Source organism: Arachis ipaensis, chromosome B9, assembly GCF_059453495.1.
Source record: "Arachis ipaensis isolate K30076 ecotype BB chromosome B9, ASM5945349v1, whole genome shotgun sequence".
In the NCBI taxonomy this organism is placed as follows: domain Eukaryota; kingdom Viridiplantae; phylum Streptophyta; class Magnoliopsida; order Fabales; family Fabaceae; genus Arachis; species Arachis ipaensis.
In genome coordinates, this window is record NC_142444.1 from 134,568,092 (window position 1) to 134,589,993 (window position 21,902).

Genomic DNA, 21,902 nt, shown 5'->3' on the forward strand with positions numbered 1-21,902 from the left:
GCAGAATAAGTTGAATTGAATAGAAAAATAGTAGTACTTTGCATTAAATCATGAGGAACAGCAGAGCTCCACACCTTATTCTATGGAATGCAGAAACTCTACCGTTTGAAAATACATAAGTGATAATGGTCCAGGCATGGCCGAATGGCCAGCCCCCAAACGTGATCAATATGATCCTAAGTTGAACTAAAAATCATAAGATGATCCGAAGATGTCTAATATAATAGTAAAAAGTCCTATTTATACTAAACTAGTTACTAGGGTTTATAGAAATAAGTATTTGATGCATAAATCCACTTCCGGGGCCCACTTGGTGTGTGCTTGGGCTGAGCTTGAATGTTACACGTGCAGAGGCTTCTTCTGGAGTTGAACGCCAAGTTGTAACGTGTTTTTGGCGTTCAACTCTGGTTCGTGACGTGTTTCTGGCGTTTAACTCCAGACTGCAGCGTAGAACTAGCATTCAACACCCTTTTGCGTCGTCTAAACTCGGCCAAAGTATGGACTATTATATATTGCTGGAAAGCCCTGGATTTCTACTTTCCAACGCAATTAGAAGCGCGCCATTTTGAGTTCTGTAGCTCCAGAAAATCCACTTTGAGTGCAGGGAGGTCAGAATCCAACAGCATCAGCAGTCCTTCTTCAACCTCTGAATCTGATTTTTGCTCAAGTCCCTCAATTTCAGCCAAAAAATACCTGAAATCACAGAAAAACACACAAACTCATAGTAAAGTCCAGAAATGTGAATTTAACATAAAAACTAATAAAAACATCCCTAAAAGTAACTAGATCCTACTAAAAACATACTAAAAACAATGCCAAAAAGCGTATAAATTATCCGCTCATGTATTTTTCAACGGTAGAGTTTCTACACTCCATAGATTAAGGTGTGGAGCTCTGCTGTTCCTCATGAATTAATGCAAAGTACTACTATTTTTCTATTCAATTCAACTTATTCCGCTTCTAAGATATTCATTCGTACTTCATTATGAATGTGATGAACGTGACAATCATGATCATTCCCCTACGAACGCGTGCCTGACAACCACTTCCGTTCCACCTTAGATTGGATGATTATCTCTTGGATCTCTTAATCAGAATCTTCGTGGTATAAGCTAGATTGATGGCGGCATTCATGAGAATCCGGAAAGTCTAAACCTTGTCTGTGGTATTCTGAGTAGGATTCAGGGATTGAATGACTGTGACGAACTTCAAACTCGCGAGTGCTGGGCGTAGTGACAGACGCAAAAGGATAGTAAATCCTATTCCAGTATGATCGAGAACCTCCAGATGATTAGCCATGCAGTGACAGCGCATCGGACCATTTTCGCAGAGAGGATGGGATGTAGCCATTGACAACGGTGATGCCTCCAGATGATTAGCCATGCAGTGACAGCGCATCGGACCATTTTCACAGAGAGGATGAGATGTAGCCATTGACGACGGTGATGCCCTTACATAAAGTTTGCCATGGAAAGGAGTAAGACTGATTGGATGAAGACAGCGGGAAAGCAGAGATTCAGAGGAACGCAAGCATCTCTATACGCTTATCTGAAATTCTCACCAATGAATTACATAAGTATTTCTATCTTTATTTTCTGTTTATTTATTATTATTATTATTCGAAAACTCCATAACCATTTGATATCCGCATGACTGAGATTTACAAGGTGATCATAGCTTGCTTCATACCGACAATCTCCGTGGGATCGACCCTTACTCACGTAAGGTTTATTACTTGGATGACCCAGTGCACTTGCTGGTTAGTTGTGCGAAGTTGTGAAGTTATGTTTGGACCATGGTATTGTGCACCAGTTATTGGCGCCATGCCAGGGAGAGAACGAACAACAAATTTTACAACCTCAGAGTAACAATTTCGCATACCAAGTTTTTGGCGCCGTTGCCGGGGAACAATCAATTTCGAACAACAATTCACAAATGTTTCCAGACCACAATGGTGCCAAGTTTTTAATCCGGCAACAACACCAAATTTTTGGCGCCGTTGCCAGGGATTGTTCGAGTTTGGACAACTGACGGTTCATCTTGTTGCTCAAATTAGGTAATTTTTTTTTTTGTTTTATTTTCAAAAATTTTTCAAAAATCTTTCAAAAATTTCTCATCTGTTTTCGAAAATTATTCTAAATTTTTTAGTATAAATTTTAGTGTTTCATGAAGCATGTTGAAGCCTGGCTGGCTGTAAAGCCATGTCTAATTCTTTTGGATAGGGGCTTCCAACCATCAGCATAGAGGCAAGTTAATTTGAATATCAGCTGTTGCATGCCTGATTTATATCCTAAAGTTGACTAGCTATTAAGCCATGTCCAACCCTTTGATTGGAGCTTTGGGCTAATATTGAAAGATTCCTGGAATTCTTCTTAAAAATTTTGGAATCCTTATTTTTCTTTTTCACATTAATTTTTGAAAAATACCAAAAAAAATTAGAAAATCATAAAAATAAAAAAATATATTTCATGTTTCTTGTTTGAGTCTTGAGTCAATTTTAAGTTTGGTGTCAATTGCATGTTTTAAAGTTTGCATAAAATTTTCGAAAAATTCATGTATTCATAGTGTTCTTCATGATCTTCAAGTTGTTCTTGGTAAGTCTTCTTGTTTGATCTTGATGTTTTCTTGTTTTGTGTCTTTTCTTGTTTTTCATGTGCATTTTTGCATTCATAGTGTCTGAACATGAAAGATTTCTAAGTTTGGTGTCTTGCATGTTTTCTTTGCATTGAAAATTTTTCAAAAATATGTTCTTGATGTTCATAATGACCTTCAAAGTGTTCTTGGTGTTCATCTTGACATTCATAGCATTCTTGAATGCATTCATTGTTTTGATCCAAAATTTTCATGCATTGAGTCTTTTTCATGTTTTTCTCTTTCATCATTAAAAATTCAAAAATCAAAAAAATATCTTTCCCTTTTTCACTCATAAATTTCGAAAATTTGGATTGACTTTTTCAAAAATTTTAAATCTAGTTGTTTTTATGAGTCAAATCAAATTTTCAATTTAAAAATCTTATCTTTTTCAAAATGTTTTTCAAAAATCATATCTTTTTCATTTTTCTTATTTATTTTCGAAAATTTTAAAAATATTTTTCAAAAATATATATTTTTTTAATTTTAATTCATAATTTTCAAAAATATCATCAAAAATTAATGTTTTGATTCAAAAATTTTAAGTTTGTTACTTGCTTGTTAAGAAAGATTCAAACTTTAAATTCTAGAATCATATCTTGTGATTTCTTGTGAGTCAAGTCATTAATTATGATTTTAAAAATCAAATCTTTTTCAAAACTAATTATAATCATATCTTCCTATCATATCTTTTTTTTTAATCTTATCTTTTTCAAAAAATTGACTTTCAAATATCTTTTCTAACTTCTTATCTTCTTATCTTTTCAAAACTGATTTTCAAATCTTTTTCAACTAACTAATTGACTTTTTGTTTGTTTCTTATCTTTTTCAAAACTACCTAACTAACTCTCTCTCTCTAATTTTCGAAAAATCTCTCCCTTCTTTTTCAAAAATTCTTTTTAATTAACTAATTGTTTCAATTTTTAATTTTAATTTGATTTCATTCCTAATTTTCGAAAATCACTAACCCCTTTTCAAAATTTTATTTTCGAAAATCCTCCTTCTCTCTCACCTCCTTCTATTTATTTATTCATCTACTAACACTTCATCTCACCCAAATTCGAACCCCCTCTTCCATCTGTGTTCGAATTTTCTCTTCTTCCCTTCTTTACATTACATTCTTTTCTTCTTCTACTCACACAGGGGAACCTCTATACCTGGGCAAAAAGGATCCCTATTATTATTATTATTTTTCTGTTCCCTCTTTTTCATATGAGCTGGAGCAAGGACAAGAACATTCTTGTTGAAGCATACCCTGAACCTGAAAGGACTCTGAAGAGGAAACTAAGAGAAGCTAAATTACAACAATCCAGAGACAACCTTACAGAAATTTTTGAAAAGGAAGAGGAAATGGCAGCCGAAAATAATAATAATGCAAGGAGGATGCTTGGTGACTTTACTGCACCTAATTCCAATTTACATGGAAGAAGCATCTCCATCCCTACCATTGGAGCAAACAATTTTGAGCTGAAACCTCAATTAGTTTCTCTGATGCAACAAAACTGCAAGTTTCATGGACTTCCATCTGAAGATCCTTTTCAGTTCTTAACTGAATTCTTGCAGATCTGTGATACTATTAAGACTAATGGAGTAGATCCTGAAGTCTACAGGCTCATGCTTTTTCCTTTTGCTGTAAGAGACAGAGCTAGAGTGTAGTTGGACTCTCAACCCAAAGATAGCCTGAACTCTTGGGATAAGCTGGTCACGGCTTTCTTAGCCAAGTTCTTTCCTCCTCAAAAGCTGAGCAAGCTTAGAGTGGATGTTCAAACCTTCAGACAGAAAGAAGGTGAATCCCTCTATGAAGCTTGGGAGAGATACAAGCAACTGACCAAAAAGTGTCCTTCTGACATGCTTTCAGAATGGACCATCCTGGATATATTCTATGATGGTCTATCTGAATTAGCTAAGATGTCATTGGATACTTCTACAGGTGGATCCATTCACCTAAAGAAAACGCCTGCAGAAGCTCAAGAACTCATTGACATGGTTGCTAATAACCAGTTCATGTACACTTCTGAGAGGAATCCTGTGAGTAATGGGACGCCTCAGAAGAAGGGAGTTCTTGAAATTGATACTCTGAATGCTATATTGGCTCAGAATAAAATATTGACTCAGCAAGTCAATATGATTTCTCAGAGTCTGAATGGAATGCAAGCTGTATCCAACAGTACTCAAGAGGCATCTTCTGAAGAAGAAGCTTATGATCCTGAAAACCCTGCAATAACAGAGGTGAATTACATGGGTGAACCATATGGAAACACCTATAATCCCTCATGGAGAAATCACCCAAATCTCTCATGGAAGGATCAACAAAAGCCTCAACAAACTTTAATAATGGTGGAAGAAACAGGTTTAATAATAGTAAACCTTTTCCATCATCCACTCAGCAACAGACAGAGAACTCTGAACAAAGTACCTCTAATTTAGCAAACTTAGTCTCTGATCTATCTAAAGCCACTCTGAGTTTCATGAATGAAACAAGGTCCTCTATTAGGAATTTGGAGGCACAAGTGGGCCAGCTGAGTAAGAAGATCACTGAAACCCCTCCTAGTGCTCTCCCAAGCAATACAGAAGAAAATCCAAAAGGAGAGTGCAAGGCCATTGACATAGTCAACATGGCCGAACCTAGAGAGGAAGGGGAGGACGTGAATCCCAAGGAGGAAGACCTCCTGGGACGTCCAGTGATCAACAAGGAGTTTCCCTTTGAGGAACCAAAGGACTCTGAGGCTCATCTAGAGACCATAGAGATTCCATTAAACCTCCTTACGCCCTTCATGAGCTCTGATGAGTATTCTTCTTCTGAAGAGAATGAGGATGTTACTGAAGAGCAAGTTACCAAGTTCCTTGGTGCAATCATGAAGCTGAATGCCAATTTATTTGGTAATGAGACTTGGGGAGATGAACCTCCCCTGTTCACCAATGAACTAAATGCATTGGATCAACTAAGATTACCTCAGAAGAAACAGGATCCTGGAAAGTTCCTAATACCTTGTACCATAGGTACCATGACCTTTGAGAAGGCTCTATGTGACCTTGGGTCAGGAATAAACCTCATGCCACTCTCTGTAATGGAGAAACTGGGAATTTTTGAGGTACAAGCTGCTAAAATCTCATTAGAGATGGCAGACAATTCCAGAAAACAGGCTTATGGACAAGTAGAGGACATATTAGTAAAGGTTGAAGGCCTTTACATCCCTGCTGATTTTATAATCCTAGATACTGGGAAGGATGAGGATGAATCCATCATCCTTGGAAGACCCTTCCTAGCCACAGCAAGAGCTGTGATTGATGTTAACAGAGGTGAACTAGTCCTTCAATTGAATGAGGACTCCCTTGAGTTTAAAACTCAAGGACATCCTTCTGTAAACATGGAAAAGAGGCACAGTAAGCTTCTCTCAAAACAGAGTCAACCAGAGCCCCCACAGTCAAACTCTAAGTTTGGTGTTGAACTCCTATATCCAAACTCTAAGTTCGGTGTTGGGAAGTCTCAACAATGCTCTGAACATCTGTGAGGCTCCATGAGAGCCCACTGTCAAGCTATTGACATTAAAGAAGCGCTTGTTGGGAGGCAACCCAATTTTTATTTATCTAATTTTATTTTTATTTTATTGTTCTTTCATGTTTTATTAGGTTTATGATCATGTGGAGTCACAAAATAAATATAAAAATAAAAAACAGAATCAAAAATAGCAGAAGAAAAATCACACCCTGGAGGAGGATCTTACTGGCGTTTAAACGCCAGTAAGGAGCATCTGGCTGGCGTTCAACGCCAGAACAGAGTATGGAGCTGGCGCTGAACGCTAGAAACATGCTACATCTGGGCGTTGAACGCCCAGAACAAGCATCAGTTCGGCGTTTAAACACCAAAATTGCATGCAAAGGTGTTTTACATGCCTAATTGGTGCAGAGATGCAAATCCTTGACACCTCAGGATCTGTGGACCCCACAGGATCCCCACATACCTCCACTCACCTTACCTCCTCATAATCCTATATCACCCTTTCCCAAGAACCCTTCACCAATCACCTCCAATTCCCCTCTAAAACCATCATACACCCACCTACACCCACCCACTCAAAATTCAAACCATCACTCCCTCCTTTTCACACCTCATAACCACCTTAAACCCCATATAGCCGAATACACACATCCCTCCATCTCCTCCATATCTTCTTCTTCTTCTACTATTCTTTCTTCTTTTGCTCGAGGGCGAGCAATATTCTAAGTTTGGTGTGGTAAAAGCATAGCTTTTTTGTTTTTCCATAACCATTGATAGCACCTAAGGCCAGAGAAACCTCTAGAAAGAGGAAAGGGAAGACAAAAGCTTCCATCAAGGGTCTATAGCTCAGTGGTAGAACATTTGACTGCAAATTAAGAGATCACACCACCATCACTAAGGTGGACTCATTCCTTGTTCTAAAATTTTCTGTTTTTCGTTTTTATGTTAAATGTTTATCTATATTTGTGTCTTATTACATGATCATTAGTATTCAAGTGTCTATGCCTTAAAGTAGTGAATATGAATCCATCACCTTTCTTAAATGGAAAAATGTTTTAATTACAAAAGAACAAGAAGTACACGAGTTTTGAATTTATCCTTGAACTTAGTTTAATTATATTGATGTGGTGGCAATACTTTTTGTTTTCTGAATGAATGCTTGAACAGTGCATATGTCTTTTGAAGTTGTTGTTTAAGAATGTTAAATATGTTGGCTCTTGAAAGAATGATGAACAGGAGAAATGTTATTTGATAATCTGAAAAATCATAAAAATGATTCTTGAAGCAAGAAAAAGCAGTGAATACAAAGCTTGCAGAAAAAAATAGCGAAAAAAAAAAGAGAAAAAGAAAGAAAAAGCAAGCAGAAAAAGCCAAAAGCTCTTAAAACCAAAAGGCAAGGGCAAAAAGCCAATAACCCTTAAAACCAATTGGCAAGGGTAAATAAAAAGGATCCCAAGGCTTTGAGCATCAATGGATAGGAGGGCCTAAAGGAATAAAATCCTGGCCTAAGCGGCTAAACCAAGCTGTCCCTAACCATGTGCTTGTGGCGTGAAGGTGTCAAGTGAAAACTTGAGACTGAGCGGTTAAAGTCAAGGTCCAAAGCAAAAAAGAGTGTGCTTAAGAACCCTGGACACCTCTAATTGGGGACTTTAGCAAAGCTGAGTCACAATCTGAAAAGGTTCACCCAATTATGTGTCTGTGGCATTTATGTATCCGGTGGTAATACTGGAAAACAAAGTGCTTAGGGCCACGGCCAAGACTCATAAAGTAGCTGTGTTCAAGAATCAACATACTGAACTAGGAGAATCACTAACACTATCTGAACTCTGAGTTCCTATAGATGCCAATCATTCTGAACTTCAATGGATAAAGTGAGATGCCAAAACTATTCAAGAGGCAAAAAGTTACAAGTCCCGCTCATCTGATTGGAGCTATGTTTCATTGATAGTTTGGAATTTATAGTATATTCTTTTCTTTTTATCCTATTTGATTTTTAGTTGCTTGGGGACAAGCAACAATTTAAGTTTGGTGTTGTGATGAGCAGATAATTTATACGCTTTTTGGCATTATTTTTAGTATGTTTTTAGTAGGATCTAGTTACTTTTAGGGATGTTTTTATTAGTTTTTATGTTAAATTCACATTTCTGGACTTTACTATGAGTTTGTGTGTTTTTCTGTGATTTCAGGTATTTTCTGGCTGAAATTGAGGGACTTGAGCAAAAATCAGATTCAGAGGTTGAAGAAGGACTGCTGATGTTGTTGGATTCTGACCTCCCTGTACTCAAAGTGGATTTTCTAGAGCTAAAGAACTCAAAATGGCGCGCTTTCAATTGCGTTGGAAAGTAGACATCCAGGGCTTTCCAGCAATATATAATAGTCCATACTTTGGCCGAGTTTAGACGACACAAAAGGGCGTTGAACGCCAGTTCTACGCTGCAGTCTGGAGTTAAACGCCAGAAACACGTCACGAACCAGAGTTGAACGCCAAAAACACGTTACAACTTGGCGTTCAACTCTAGAAGAAGCCTCTGCACGTGTAACATTCAAGCTCAGCCCAAGCACACACCAAGTGGGCCCCGGAAGTGGATTTATGCATCAAATACTTATTTCTGTAAACCCTAGTAACTAGTTTAGTATAAATAGGACTTTTTACTATTGAATTAGACATCTTATGATTTTTAGTTCATCTTTAGATCATATTGATCACGTATGGGGGCTGGCCTCTCGGCCATGCCTGAACCTTCATCACTTATGTATTTTTCAACGGTAGAGTTTCTACACTCCATAGATTAAGGTGTGGAGCTCTGCTGTTCCTCATGAATTAATGCAAAGTACTACTGTTTTTCTATTCAATTCAACTTATTCCGCTTCTAAGATATTCATTCGTACTTCAATATGAATGTGATGAACGTGACAATCATCATCATTCCCCTACGAACGCGTGCCTGACAACCACTTCCGTTCCACCTTAGATTGGATGATTATCTCTTGGATCTCTTAATCAGAATCTTCGTGGTATAAGCTAGATTGATGGCGGCATTCATGAGAATCTGGAAAGTCTAAACCTTGTCTGTGGTATTCCGAGTAGGATTCAGGGATTGAATGACTGTGACGAACTTTAAACTCGCGAGTGCTGGGCGTAGTGACAGACGCAAAAGGATAGTAAATCCTATTCCAGTATGATCGAGAACCTCCAGATGATTAGCCATGCAGTGACAGCGCATCAGACCATTTTTACAGAGAGGATGGGATGTAGCCATTGACAACGGTGATGCCTCCAGATGATTAGCCATGCAGTGACAGCGCATCGGACCATTTTCACAGAGAGGATGAGATGTAGCTATTGACGACGGTGATGCCCTTACATAAAGTTTGCCATGGAAAGGAGTAAGACTGATTGGATGAAGACAACGGGAAAGCAGAGATTCAGAGGAACGCAAGCATCTCTATACGCTTATCTGAAATTCTCACCAATGAATTACATAAGTATTTCTATCTTTATTTTCTGTTTATTTATTATTATTATTCGAAAACTCCATAACCATTTGATATCCGCCTGACTGAGATTTACAAGGTGACCATAGCTTGCTTCATACCGACAATCTCCGTGGGATCGACCCTTACTCACGTAAGGTTTATTACTTGGACGACCCAGTGCACTTGCTGGTTAGTTGTGCGAAGTTGTGAAGTTATGTTTGGACCATGGTATTGTGCACCAGTTATTGGCGCCATGCCAGGGAGAGAACGAACAACAAATTTTACAACCTCAGAGTAACAATTTCGCATACCAAGTTTTTGAAAAAAAAATCAAAACATTAATTGATGATGTGATTTTCGAAAATATGATATAAAAATAAGAAAAAGATTTTGAAAAATATTTTTAAATTTTTTTTTAAATTTTCGAAAATAAATAAGAGAAATGAAAAAGAAGCAATGGAGGAGAGGGAGAGAGAGATGTGTTTCGGCCAAGAAGAGGAGGAGAGGGTTGTGTTGTGTGAAAATGAAGAAGAATGGAGGGCTTTATATAGGGAAGGGAGGGGGGTTAAGGTTCGGCCATTTAGGGAGGGTTTGGGTGGGAAATTGATTTTGAATTTTGAAGGTATGTGGAGTTTATGAGGTAGGTTTATGGGGAAGAGTGGATGGATGTGAGTGGTGATATGGTGATAGGGAAGAGAGATTGAGGTGACTGGTGAAGAGTGTTTGGGGAAGAGTGTTTATTGGAAAGAGAGGATGAACATTGAGAAGAGGGAAGAGAGTGAGTGATGGTAGGTGGGGATCCTGTGGGGTCCACAGATCCTTGAGGTGTCAAGGATTTGCATCCCTGCACCCATTAGGCATGTGAAATGCCTTTGCATGCAATTCTGGCGTTTAAACGCCGAATTGATGCTTGTTCTGGGCGTTCAGCGCCCAGATGCAGCATGTTTGTGGCGTTGAACGCCAGTTCTATGCTTGTTTCTGGCGTTCAGCGCCAGCTTTCCTCAGTGTGCATTCCTGGTGTCTGAACGCCAGGATGCTCCTTACTGGCGTTTAAACGCCAGTAAGCCCTTCCTCCAGGGTGTGATTTTTCTTCTGCTGTTTTTGATTCTGTTTTTTATTTTTCTATTTATTTTGTGACTCTACATGATCATGAACCTAATAAAACATGAAAGAACAATAAAATAAAAATAGATAAATAAAAATTGGGTTGCCTCCCAACAAGCGCTTCTTTAATGTCAATAGCCTGACAGTGGGCTCTCATGGAGCCTCACAGATGTTCAGAGCATTGTTGAGACTTCCCAATACCAAACTTAGAGTTTGGATATGGGAGTTCAACACCAAACTTAGAGTTTGGTTGTGGCCTCCCAACACCAAACTTAGAGTTTGATTGTGGGGGCTCTGGTTGACTCTGTTTTGAGAGAAGCTTACTGTGCCTCTTTTCCATGTTTACAGAAGGATGTCCTTGAGTTTTAAACTCAAGGGAGTCCTCATTCAATTGAAGGACTAGTTCACCTCTGTTAACATCAATCACAGCTCTTGCTGTGGCTAGGAAGGGTCTTCCAAGGATGATGGATTCATCCTCATCCTTCCCAGTATCTAGGATTATAAAATCAGCAGGGATGTAAAGGCCTTCAACCTTTACTAATATGTCCTCTACTTGTCCATAAGCCTGTTTTCTGGAATTGTCTGCCATCTCTAATGAGATTTTAGTAGCTTGTACCTCAAAAATTCCAGTTTCTCCATTACAGAGAGTGGCATGAGGTTTATTTCTGACCCAAGGTCATATAGAGCCTTCTCAAAGGTCATGGTACCTATGGTACAAGGTATTAGGAACTTCTCAAAGGTCATGAAGGGCGTAAGGAGGTTTAATGGAATCTCTATGGTCTCTAGATGAGCCTCAGAGTCCTTTGGTTCCTCAAAGGGAAACTCCTTGTTGATCACTGGACGTCCCAGGAGGTCTTCCTCCTTGGGATTCACTTCCTTCCCTTCCTCTCTAGGTTCGGCCATGTTGACTATGTCAATGGCCTTGCACTCTCCTTTTGGATTTTCTTCTGTATTGCTTGGGAGAGCACTAGGAGGGGTTTCAGTGATCTTCTTACTCACCTGGCCCACTTGTGCCTCCAAATTCCTAATGGAGGACCTTGTTTCATTCATGAAACTCAGAGTGGCCTTAGATAGATCAGAGACTAAGTTTGCTAAATTAGAGGTACTTTGTTCAGAGTTCTCTGTCTGTTGCTGAGTGGATGATGGAAAAGGTTTACTATTATTAAACATGTTTCTTCCACCATTATTAAAGCCTTGTTGAGGCTTTTGTTGATCCTTCCATGAGAGATTTGGGTGATTTCTCCATGAGGGATTATAGGTGTTTCCATATGGTTCACCCATGTAATTCACCTCTGTTATTGCAGGGTTTTCAGGATCATAAGCTTCTTCTTCAGAAGATGCCTCTTGAGTACTGTTGGATGCAGCTTGCATTCCATTCAGACTCTAAGAAATCATATTGACTTACTGAGTCAATATTTTATTCTGAGCCAATATAGCATTCAGAGTATCAATTTCAAGAACTCCCTTCTTCTGAGGCGTCCCATTACTCACAGGATTCCTCTCAGAAGTGTACATGAACTGGTTATTAGCAACCATGTCAATGAGTTCTTGAGCTTCTGCAGGCGTTTTCTTTAGGTGTTTGGATCCACCTGCAGAAGTATCCAATGACATCTTAGCTAATTCAGACAGACCATCATAGAATATATCTAGGATGGTCCATTCTGAAAGCATGTCAGAAGGACACTTTTTGGTCAGTTGCTTGTATCTCTCCCAAGCTTCAAAGAGGGATTCACCTTCTTTCTGTCTGAAGGTTTGAACATCCACTCTAAGCTTGCTCAGCTTTTGAGGAGGAAAGAACTTGGCTAAGAAAGCCGTGACCAGCTTATCCCAAGAGTTCAGGCTATCTTTGGGTTGAGAGTCCAACCACACTCTAGCTCTGTCTCTTACAGCAAAAGGGAAAAGCATGAGCCTGTAGACTTCAGGATCTACTCTATTAGTCTTAACAGTATCACAGATCTGCAAGAATTCAGTTAAGAACTGAAAAGGATCTTCAGATGGAAGTCCATGAAACTTGCAGTTTTGTTGCATCAAAGAAACTAATTGAGGTTTCAGCTCAAAATTGTTTGCTCCAATGGTAGGGATGGAGATGCTTCTTCCATGTAAATTGGAATTAGGTGCAGTAAAGTCACCAAGCATCCTCCTTGCATTATTATTATTTTCGGCTGCCATTTCCTCTTCCTTTTCAAAAATTTCTGTAAGGTTGTCTCTGGATTGTTGTAATTTAGCTTCTCTTAGTTTCCTCTTCAGAGTCCTTTCAGGTTCAGGGTCTGCTTCAACAAGAATGTTCTTGTCCTTGCTCCTGCTCATATGAAAAAAAGGGAACAGAAAAATAATAATAATAATAGGGATCCTTTTTGCCCAGGTATAGAGGTTCCCCTGTGTGAGTAGAAGAAGAAAAGAATGTAATGTAAAGAAGGGAAGAAGAAAAAATTCGAACACAGATGGAAGAGGGGGTTCGAATTTGGGTGAGATGAAGTGTTAGTAGATGAATAAATAAATAGAAGGAGGTGAGAGAGTAGGAGGATTTTCGAAAATAAAATTTTGAAAAGGGGTTAGTGATTTTCGAAAATTAGGAATGAAATCAAATTAAAATTAAAAATTGAAACAATTAGTTAATTAAAAAGAATTTTTGAAAAAGAAGGGAGAGATTTTTCGAAAATTAGAGAGAGAGAGAGAGTTAGTTAGGTAGTTTTGAAAAAGATAAGAAACAAACAAAAAGTCAATTAGTTAGTTGAAAAAGATTTGAAAATCAATTTTGAAAAGATAAGAAGATAAGAAGTTAGAAAAGATATTTGAAAGTCAAATTTTTGAAAAAGATAAGATTTCAAAAAAAAAAAAGATATGATAGGAAGATATGATTAGAATTAGTTTTGAAAAAGATTTGATTTTTAAAATCATAATTAATGACTTGACTCACAAGAAATCACAAGATATGATTCTAGAATTTAAAGTTTGAATCTTTCTTAACAAGCAAGTAACAAACTTGAAATTTTTGAATCAAAACATTAATTTTTGATGATATTTTCGAAAATTATGAATTAAAATTAAAAAAAAATTTTTGAAAAATATTTTTAAAATTTTCGAAAATAAATAAGAAAAATGAAAAAGATATGATTTTTGAAAAAGATTTTGCAAAAGATAAGATTTTTAAATTGAAAATTTGATTTGACTCATAAAAACAACTAGATTTTAAAATTTTTTGAAAAAGTCAATCCAAATTTTCGAAATTTATGAGTGAAAAAGGGAAAGATATTTTTTTTATTTTTGAATTTTTAATGATGAAAGAGAAAAACATGAAAAAGACTCAATGCATGAAAATTTTGGATCAAAACAATGAATGCATGCAAGAATGCTATGAATGTCAAGATGAACACTAAGAACACTTTGAAGGTCATGATGAACATCAAGAACATATTTTTGAAAAATTTTCAATGCAAAGAAAACATTCAAGACACCAAACTTAGAAATCTTTCATGTTCAGACACTATGAATGCAAAAATGCACATGAAAAACAAGAAAAGACACAAAACAAGAAAACATCAAGATCAAACAAGAAGACTTACCAAGAACAACTTGAAGATCATGAAGAACACTATGAATACATGAATTTTTCGAAAATTTTATGCAAACTTTAAAACATGCAATTGACACCAAACTTAAAATTGACTCAACACTCAAACAAGAAACATGAAATATATTTTTTTATTTTTATGATTTTCTAATTTTTTTTTTGTTTTTTTCAAAAATTAATGTGAAAAAGAAAAATAAGGATTCCAAAATTTTTAAGAAGAATTTCCAGGAATCTTTCAATATTAGCCCAAAGCTCCAATCAAAGGGTTGGACATGGCTTAATAGCTAGTCAGCTTTAGGATATAAATCAGGAATGTAACAACTGATATTCAAATTAACTTGCCTCTATGCTGATGGTTGGAAGCCCCTATCCAAAAGAATTAGACATGGCTTTACAGCCAGCCAGGCTTCAACATGCTTCATGAAACACTAGAATTTATACTTAAAAATTTAGAATAATTTTCGAAAACAGATGAGAAATTTTTGAAAGATTTTTGAAAATAAAACAAAAAGAAAATTACCTAATCTGAGCAACAAGATGAACCGTCAGTTGTCCAAACTCGAACAATCCCCGGCAACGGTGCCAAAAACTTGGTAAGAGAAATTGTTACTCTGAGGTTGTAAAATTTGTTGTTCTTTCTCTCCCTGGCAATGGCGCCAATAACTGGTGCACAATACCATGGTCCAAACATAACTTCACAACTTCGCACAACTAACCAGCAAGTGCACTGGGTCGTCCAAGTAATAAACCTTACGTGAGTAAGGGTCGATCCCACGGAGATTGTCGGTATGAAGCAAGCTATGGTCACCTTGTAAATCTCAGTCAGGCGGATATCAAATGGTTATAGTATTTTCGAATAATAATAATAAATAAACAGAAAATAAAGATAGAAATACTTATGTAATTCATTGGTGAGAATTTCAGATAAGCGTATAGAGATGCTTTCGTTTCTCTGAATCTCTGCTTTCCCACTGTCTTCATCCAATCAGTCTTACTCCTCTCCATGGCAAGCTTTCTGTAAGGGCATCACTGTTGTCAATGGCTACATCCCGTCCTCTCTTGTGAAAATGGTCCAAATACTCTGTCACGGCATGGCTAATCATCTGGAGGTTCTCGATCATACTGGAATAGGATTCACCCTCCTTTTCCGTCTGTCACTACGCCCAGCACTCGCGAGTTTGAAGTTCGTCACAGCCATCCCTTCCCAGATCCTACTCGGAATACCACAGACAAGGTTTAGACTTTCTGGATCTCAGGAATGGCCATCCATGGGTTCTAACTTATACCACGAAGATACTAATAACTCGGACTCGGTCCCCTGTATTAGATATCTAAGAGATATTCATTCAAGCTTGTTTGCATGTAGAACGAAAGTGTTTGTCAGGCACGCGTTCATGAGTGAGAATGATGATGAGCGTCACATATTCATCACATTCATCATGTTCTTGGGAACGAATGGATATCTTAGAGGCGGAATAAGTTGAATTGAATAGAAAAACAGTAGTACTTTGCATTAAATCATGAGGAACAGCAGAGCTCCACACCTTATTCTATGGAGTACAGAAACTCTACCGTTTGAAAATACATAACTGATAATGGTCCAGGCATGGCCGAATGGCCAGCCCCCAAACGTGATCAATATGATCCTAAGTTGAACTAAAAATCATAAGATTATCCGAAGATGTCTAATACAATAGTAAAAAGTCCTATTTATACTAAACTAGTTACTAGGGTTTACAGAAATAAGTATTTGATGCATAAATCCACTTCCGGGGCCCACTTGGTGTGTGCTTGGGCTGAGCTTGAATGTTACACGTGCAGAGGCTTCTTCTGAAGTTGAACGCCAAGTTGTAACGTATTTTTGGCGTTCAACTCTGGTTCGTGACGTGTTTCTGGCGTTTAACTCCAGACTGCAGCGTAGAACTGGCGTTTAAAGCCCTTTTGCATCGTCTAAACTCGGCCAAAGTATGGAGTATTATATAGTGCTGGAAAGCCCTAGAGGTCTACTTTCCAACGCAATTGGAAGCGCACCATTTTGAGTTCTGTAGCTCCAGAAAATCCACTTTGCGTGCAGGGAGGTCAGAATCCAACAGCATCAGCAGTCCTTCTTCAACCTCTGAATCTGATTTTTGCTCAAGTCCCTCAATTTCAGCCAGAAAATACCTGAAATCACAGAAAAATACACAAACTCATAGTAAAGTCCAGAAATGTGAATTTAACATAAAAACTAATAAAAACATCCCTAAAAGTAACTAGGTCCTACTAAAAACATACTAAAAACAATGCCAAAAAGCGTATAAATTATCCGCTCATCAATTGCCTTGGTAACATGAGAGAGAAAATGCAAATGTGATTTGATGGCAATTAAATGTGAGCTACACGTTACAAGGCTGAAAAGAAAGGGAAGTGGGTTTTTAATTGAATATAATTGATTTTAATTCCTTTCTTTATTTCATTTGGAAGCCATTTCTTTCTTCTCTCTCATTTCTCTTCTTGCCTTCGGTCACCTCCCTGTCAGAGAAGAAGATGGTAGAAGCAAGTAATCTGAAGAAGGAAGTAGAGGCTAGGCATGGGTAATGTAAACCTAACTCAGTTTTATTTTCTTCTTTAATTACATTGCCAGTTTTTCTCTGTTCTCTCTCCTCTCTCTTTTGGTCTTGTCTAGCAAGAAAGGAGGGATGAAGCAAGCTATCAGTAAAAATCACAGAGAAGCTAGTTGTAAGGAAGTGGCCATTGCAATGATGGCAAGAAAAAGAAAACTAAAAGTATGCTGTGGCTAAGATTCTCATTCACTTGTGGTAAGATTTTGTGAAGAGATCTTGGCTTCTCCATACCAAAAATGGTTGAAGAAGATTTCGGTCAGAGAAGAAGATCCTTGGAGAGGATAGCTTGACTCTGATGTTGCCCAACCACCACAGGAAGTAGCTAGAGTGACTACGTGATGGAATAGGCAGAGATTGGAGCAGATGAAGCTATCATCATCATGAAGCATCAAGGGCCAGAAGTTCATCTTGGAGAGCAAGGTAAGGATGGAGGGCTCGGATTGATGAAGGTTGGTGACCAAAGAAGGACTAGAGGTAATTGCATGTTGGGTTTTGCACTGGTTATCTCTTTTCTCTCTCTGGCCGAACCGGTTCTGACTTGAAGAAGAAGAAGATTAGTTGGGTCTGTTTGGTTTCAACCTTGGAGGCTTCTCCCTATAAGTAAGGGTGAACAGTCAGGGTTTGATCAAGGAAAAGAGTGAGCACAGAGTTCCTATAGCTCCCCAAGCTTACAGAAGTTCTTCTCCTTCAATGTTCTTTATTTTGTATTTTTCTGTGTTATTTTGTTATGTCTTGAGTCTCATGGAAAAAAGACAAACAGTGAGGTTTGTAATGAAAAAGCCATAGAGCGGAAAAAGGCAGAGAGTGCAAAATTAAAAGAAAAAGCCATAGATGTCCTTAGAGGTCCTTTGTACATCTGTGTTGTGTTTCATGCTTCTGTGGGAATCCCCTTGCAAGTTGGGTTAGCACTTTGCAGTGAAAGCTTGGCAGTAACCAAGTCGAGTTCAGGATTAGGTTTAGATTCTGGACTTGTCCCGGATAGGAAGGGTAGTTCCTAGGGAGAATTGGTGTTTGTAATCAAGAATGATTATTGTGAAATTCCATCATTATTGTGATGGAGACTAGATGTAGGCTGCCTTGCACTTAGCAGCTGAACCAGGATATATCTTGGTGTATTTCTCTCTCTCTTCTACCTCATTTATGTTTCTGCTGCCCAGGAGATAAAACTGAAAATATCTCGTCCTGATCGACGAGACAAAAAGAAAAGTCTCGTGGCTGGGTACAAGACAAAAGAAAAAGTCTCATGGCTGGGTACGAGACAAAAAGGCAAAAAGTCTCCAGAAGTTGTTTCAAAGACCAGCAAGTATTATTGAGTGAAAAAGGGGCTAAGATTCAACCCCCTCTTCTCTTAGCCACTGAAAACCATCAATTGGTATCAGAGCTTGGTCTCAAAGAGATCAAGCTTTGCAGCTTGGAGAAAAGATCCAGATGGCAGAAAACAGTGGCTCAAATCTGGTGTCCTACAACCTGACCGAAGGACAGTCAAGCAACAGACCTCCTCTTTTCAATGGGAAAAACTATACCTATTGGAAGGAGAGAATGAAGATCTTTGTGCAAGCAGTGGATTATAGACTTTGAAAGATTATCCTGGAGGGTCCTCAATATCCAACCATCACAAGTGCTGAAGGAGTTGTCTCTCTTAAACAAGAAGCAAGCTGGACCGAAGAAGACAGAAAGAAGGTTGAACTCAATGCCAAGGCCATCAACTTACTCAACTGTGCTATCAGTTTCGAGGAGTACCGACGTGTATCACGATGTACAACGGCAAAGGAAATCTGGGACAAACTTCTAGTTACTCATGAAGGAACTACCATTGTAAAAAAGATCATGATAGATATGTTAAATAGAGAGTATGAAATATTTGCAATGAAGGAAGGAAAATCCATTGATGAACTATTTGAGCGCTTCAACATCATCATTGTCGGCCTGGATGCTATGGGAATCAAGTATCCTAAATCTGTGCTAGTGAGAAGAGTGTTGAGATGTCTCATAAAAGAGTGGGAAACAAAAGCATTAATAATTTCTGAGAGTAATGGTCTTGATTCCATGACATATGATGAATTGAGAGGAAATCTTCTTGCTTTTGAAAACACATATTTGAAAAAGGATTCAAAAAAGAAAAGAATTACTTTTACATCTGTGACTAACCCCCTGGATGATGAATCCAGTGATTTTGAAAATGAATTTGTGTTGTTTGCCAAAAAAAATTAGGAAAATGGTGAAGCTCAAGGAGAGAGGCAAAGGAGGCAGTTCAAGAAAATAGAAGAGAGATCTCAGCAAGGTGACATGCTACAACTGTAAGGAAACGTGGCATTTCAAATCCAACTGCCCTAAGTTGAAGAAGGAAGAAAAGCCAAAGAAAGGAAAGAAAAAAGGGACTGATGGCATCATGGGAGGATCTGGAAAATGACTCAGAAGAGGATGAAGAATCTGAAACAAAGTCTCAACCATGTCTTATGGCTGACCACGTTGAACAGGTATGCCTAGCATCCAAACAGAAGGAGAATTTGTGGTATATGGACAGCAGATGTTCTAGGCATATGACCGGAAAGACAACCTTCTTCATAAAGCTTGATGAATATGATGGAGGATTTGTCACTTTTGGTGATGATGCTAAAGGAAAGATAGTGGCTGTTGGGAAAGTTGGTAAAAGCTTTTCATCTTGTATAAATGATGTTCTTCTTGTAAATGGTTTGAAACATAATTTACTTAGTGTAAGCCAATTGTGTGATCTAGGTTTTGAAGTTATCTTTAGAAAGTTTGTGTGTTTGGTTGTGTGTGAAAAATCTGGGGATATTTTATTTGAGGCTAAAAGGTGCAATAATGTGTATGGATTGACTCTTGAAGACTTGAAAGAACAAAATGTAACATGTTTTACTTCTCTTGAATCTGAAAAATGGCTATGGCATAGAAAGTTGGGTCATGCTAGCATGTACCAAATTTCTAAGCTAGTTAAGAAAAATTTGGTTAGAGGAATTTCAAATATCAAATTTGATAAAGATCTTACTTGTGATGCTTGCCAATTAGGCAAACAAGTAAAATATTCTTTTAAACCCAAAGATGGAATTTCAACCAAAAGGCCATTAGAGATGTTACATATTAATCTTTTTGGTCCAACAAGAACTCAAAGTTTAGGAGGTAAACACTATGGTCTAGTGGTGGTAGATGATTACTCTAGATTTGGTTGGGTACTTTTTTTTGCTCATAAAAATGATGCTTTTCATGCTTTCTCAACCCTTTGCAATAAAATTCAGAATGAAAAAGATTTAAAAATTGCCCATTTGAGAAGTGATCACGGAAGAGAATTTGAAAACCAAGACTTTGAAAAATTCTGTAATGACTTTGGAATTGCTCATAACTTTTCATGCCCTAGAACCCCTCAACAAAATGGGGTGGTTGAGAGAAGGAATAGAAGCCTTCAAGAGATGACTAGGGCCATGCTTTGTGAGAATGAGATTCCTAAATTTCTATGGGCTGAAGCTGTAAATACAGCTTGTTACATTTTGAATAGGACCATTATTAGAAAAGGGTTGAAGAAAACACATTATGAGCTATGGAAAGGAACCCCTCCAAATCTTAAGTATTTCCATGTTTTTGGATGTAAATGCTTTGTACTTAACAATAAAGAAAACCTTGGCAAGTTTGATCTAAAATCCTATGAAGGGATGTTTGTTGGATACTCCACCACTAGCAAGGCCTATAGGATTTATCTCAAAGAACATAGGACCATAGAGGAATCCATACATGTTATTTTTTGTGATTCTAATTTAATTTCCAGTTCTGTGATAGATAATGATTTAGATTGTGAAGAAGTTGGAACAAGTAAAGAAAATCACAAGTCTGCTCAAAATCAAGAATCTGCCAGTCCAGTTTTGTCTCGTCAGATTGGAGGAGACATTTCCATTTTGTCTCCTGAGCCAGCATAAGAAACTGAAACAGTGAGACCCCCAGAAGCTCATCAAAGCTCAACACCACTCCGGAAGCCTAGGGTATGGAAGTCTATGAGGGGTTATCCTCATGACTTTATCATTGGTATCCCTCTCAAGGTGTAACAACAAGATCCTCAACCAAAAGGCAATACGAACCAAACAATTTTGTCCTCTTGTCACAAATGGAGCCCAACAATGTCAAACAAGCTCTTGAAGATCCCTCATGGGTCAAAGCAATGCAAGAAGAGCTTGCTCAATTCGACAAGAATGAGGTTTGGACACTAGTACCTCATCCGGATGGTAAGAAAGTTACGGGTACTAAGTGGGTCTTTAAAAATAAACTTGGTGAGGATGGACAAGTTGTTCGTAACAGGGCTAGATTAGTGGCCCAAGGTTACGATCAAGAAGAGGGTATAGATTTTGATGAGTCTTTTGCTCCGGTAGCTAGAATGGAAGCAATTAGGTTGCTTCTTGCCTATGCTGCCCATAAGGGTTTCAAAATATTTCAAATGGATGTTAAATGTGCCTTTCTTAATGGCTTTATTGATAGAGAAGTGTATGTGGCTCAACCCCCCGGCTTTGAACATAAAGATTTTCCAAATCATGTTTTTAAACTCTCAAAGGCCCTTTATGGCCTTAGGCAAGCTCCAAGAGCTTGGTATGAAAGGCTTAGTACCTTCCTATTGGAAAATCACTTTCAAAGGGGAACCACCGACACAACTTTATTCATTAAAGCATCTAATGATGATATTCTCCTAGTTCAAGTTTATGTGGATGACATTGTGTTTGGTTCGGCCAATGAGTCCTTGTGTGAAGAGTTTGGAAAACTCATGACTAGTGAGTTTGAGATGAGTTTAATGGGAGAGCTAACTTTATTTCTTGGTCTCCAAATTAAACAAACTCCTAGTGGTACCTTTATTCACCAAGGAAAGTATACAAAAGAACTCATAAAAAAATTTGGCCTAGAAAGTTCTAAACCAATGCATCCAAACACAAAACTTGAAAAGGATGATGATGGCAAAGATGTGGATGAAACAAGGTATAGAGGAATGATAGGTTCACGTATGTACTTTACCTCATCTAGACCG

At 37.9% G+C, this 21,902-nt stretch overlaps 2 non-coding genes across 2 annotated transcripts; one reads left to right on the plus strand and one right to left on the minus strand.

The window, feature by feature from the left end:
• Positions 1–4,377: 4,377 nt before the first annotated feature.
• LOC148546426 (small nucleolar RNA R71) lies at positions 4,378–4,485 on the minus strand. The gene has a single exon (XR_015900651.1). It is a non-coding gene; the product is annotated as a small nucleolar RNA R71 (small nucleolar RNA).
• A 7,891-nt stretch (positions 4,486–12,376) lies between these two features.
• LOC148546427 (small nucleolar RNA R71) lies at positions 12,377–12,484 on the plus strand. Its single transcript, XR_015900865.1, has one exon. It is a non-coding gene; the product is annotated as a small nucleolar RNA R71 (small nucleolar RNA).
• The last annotated feature ends 9,418 nt before the right edge of the window (positions 12,485–21,902 follow it).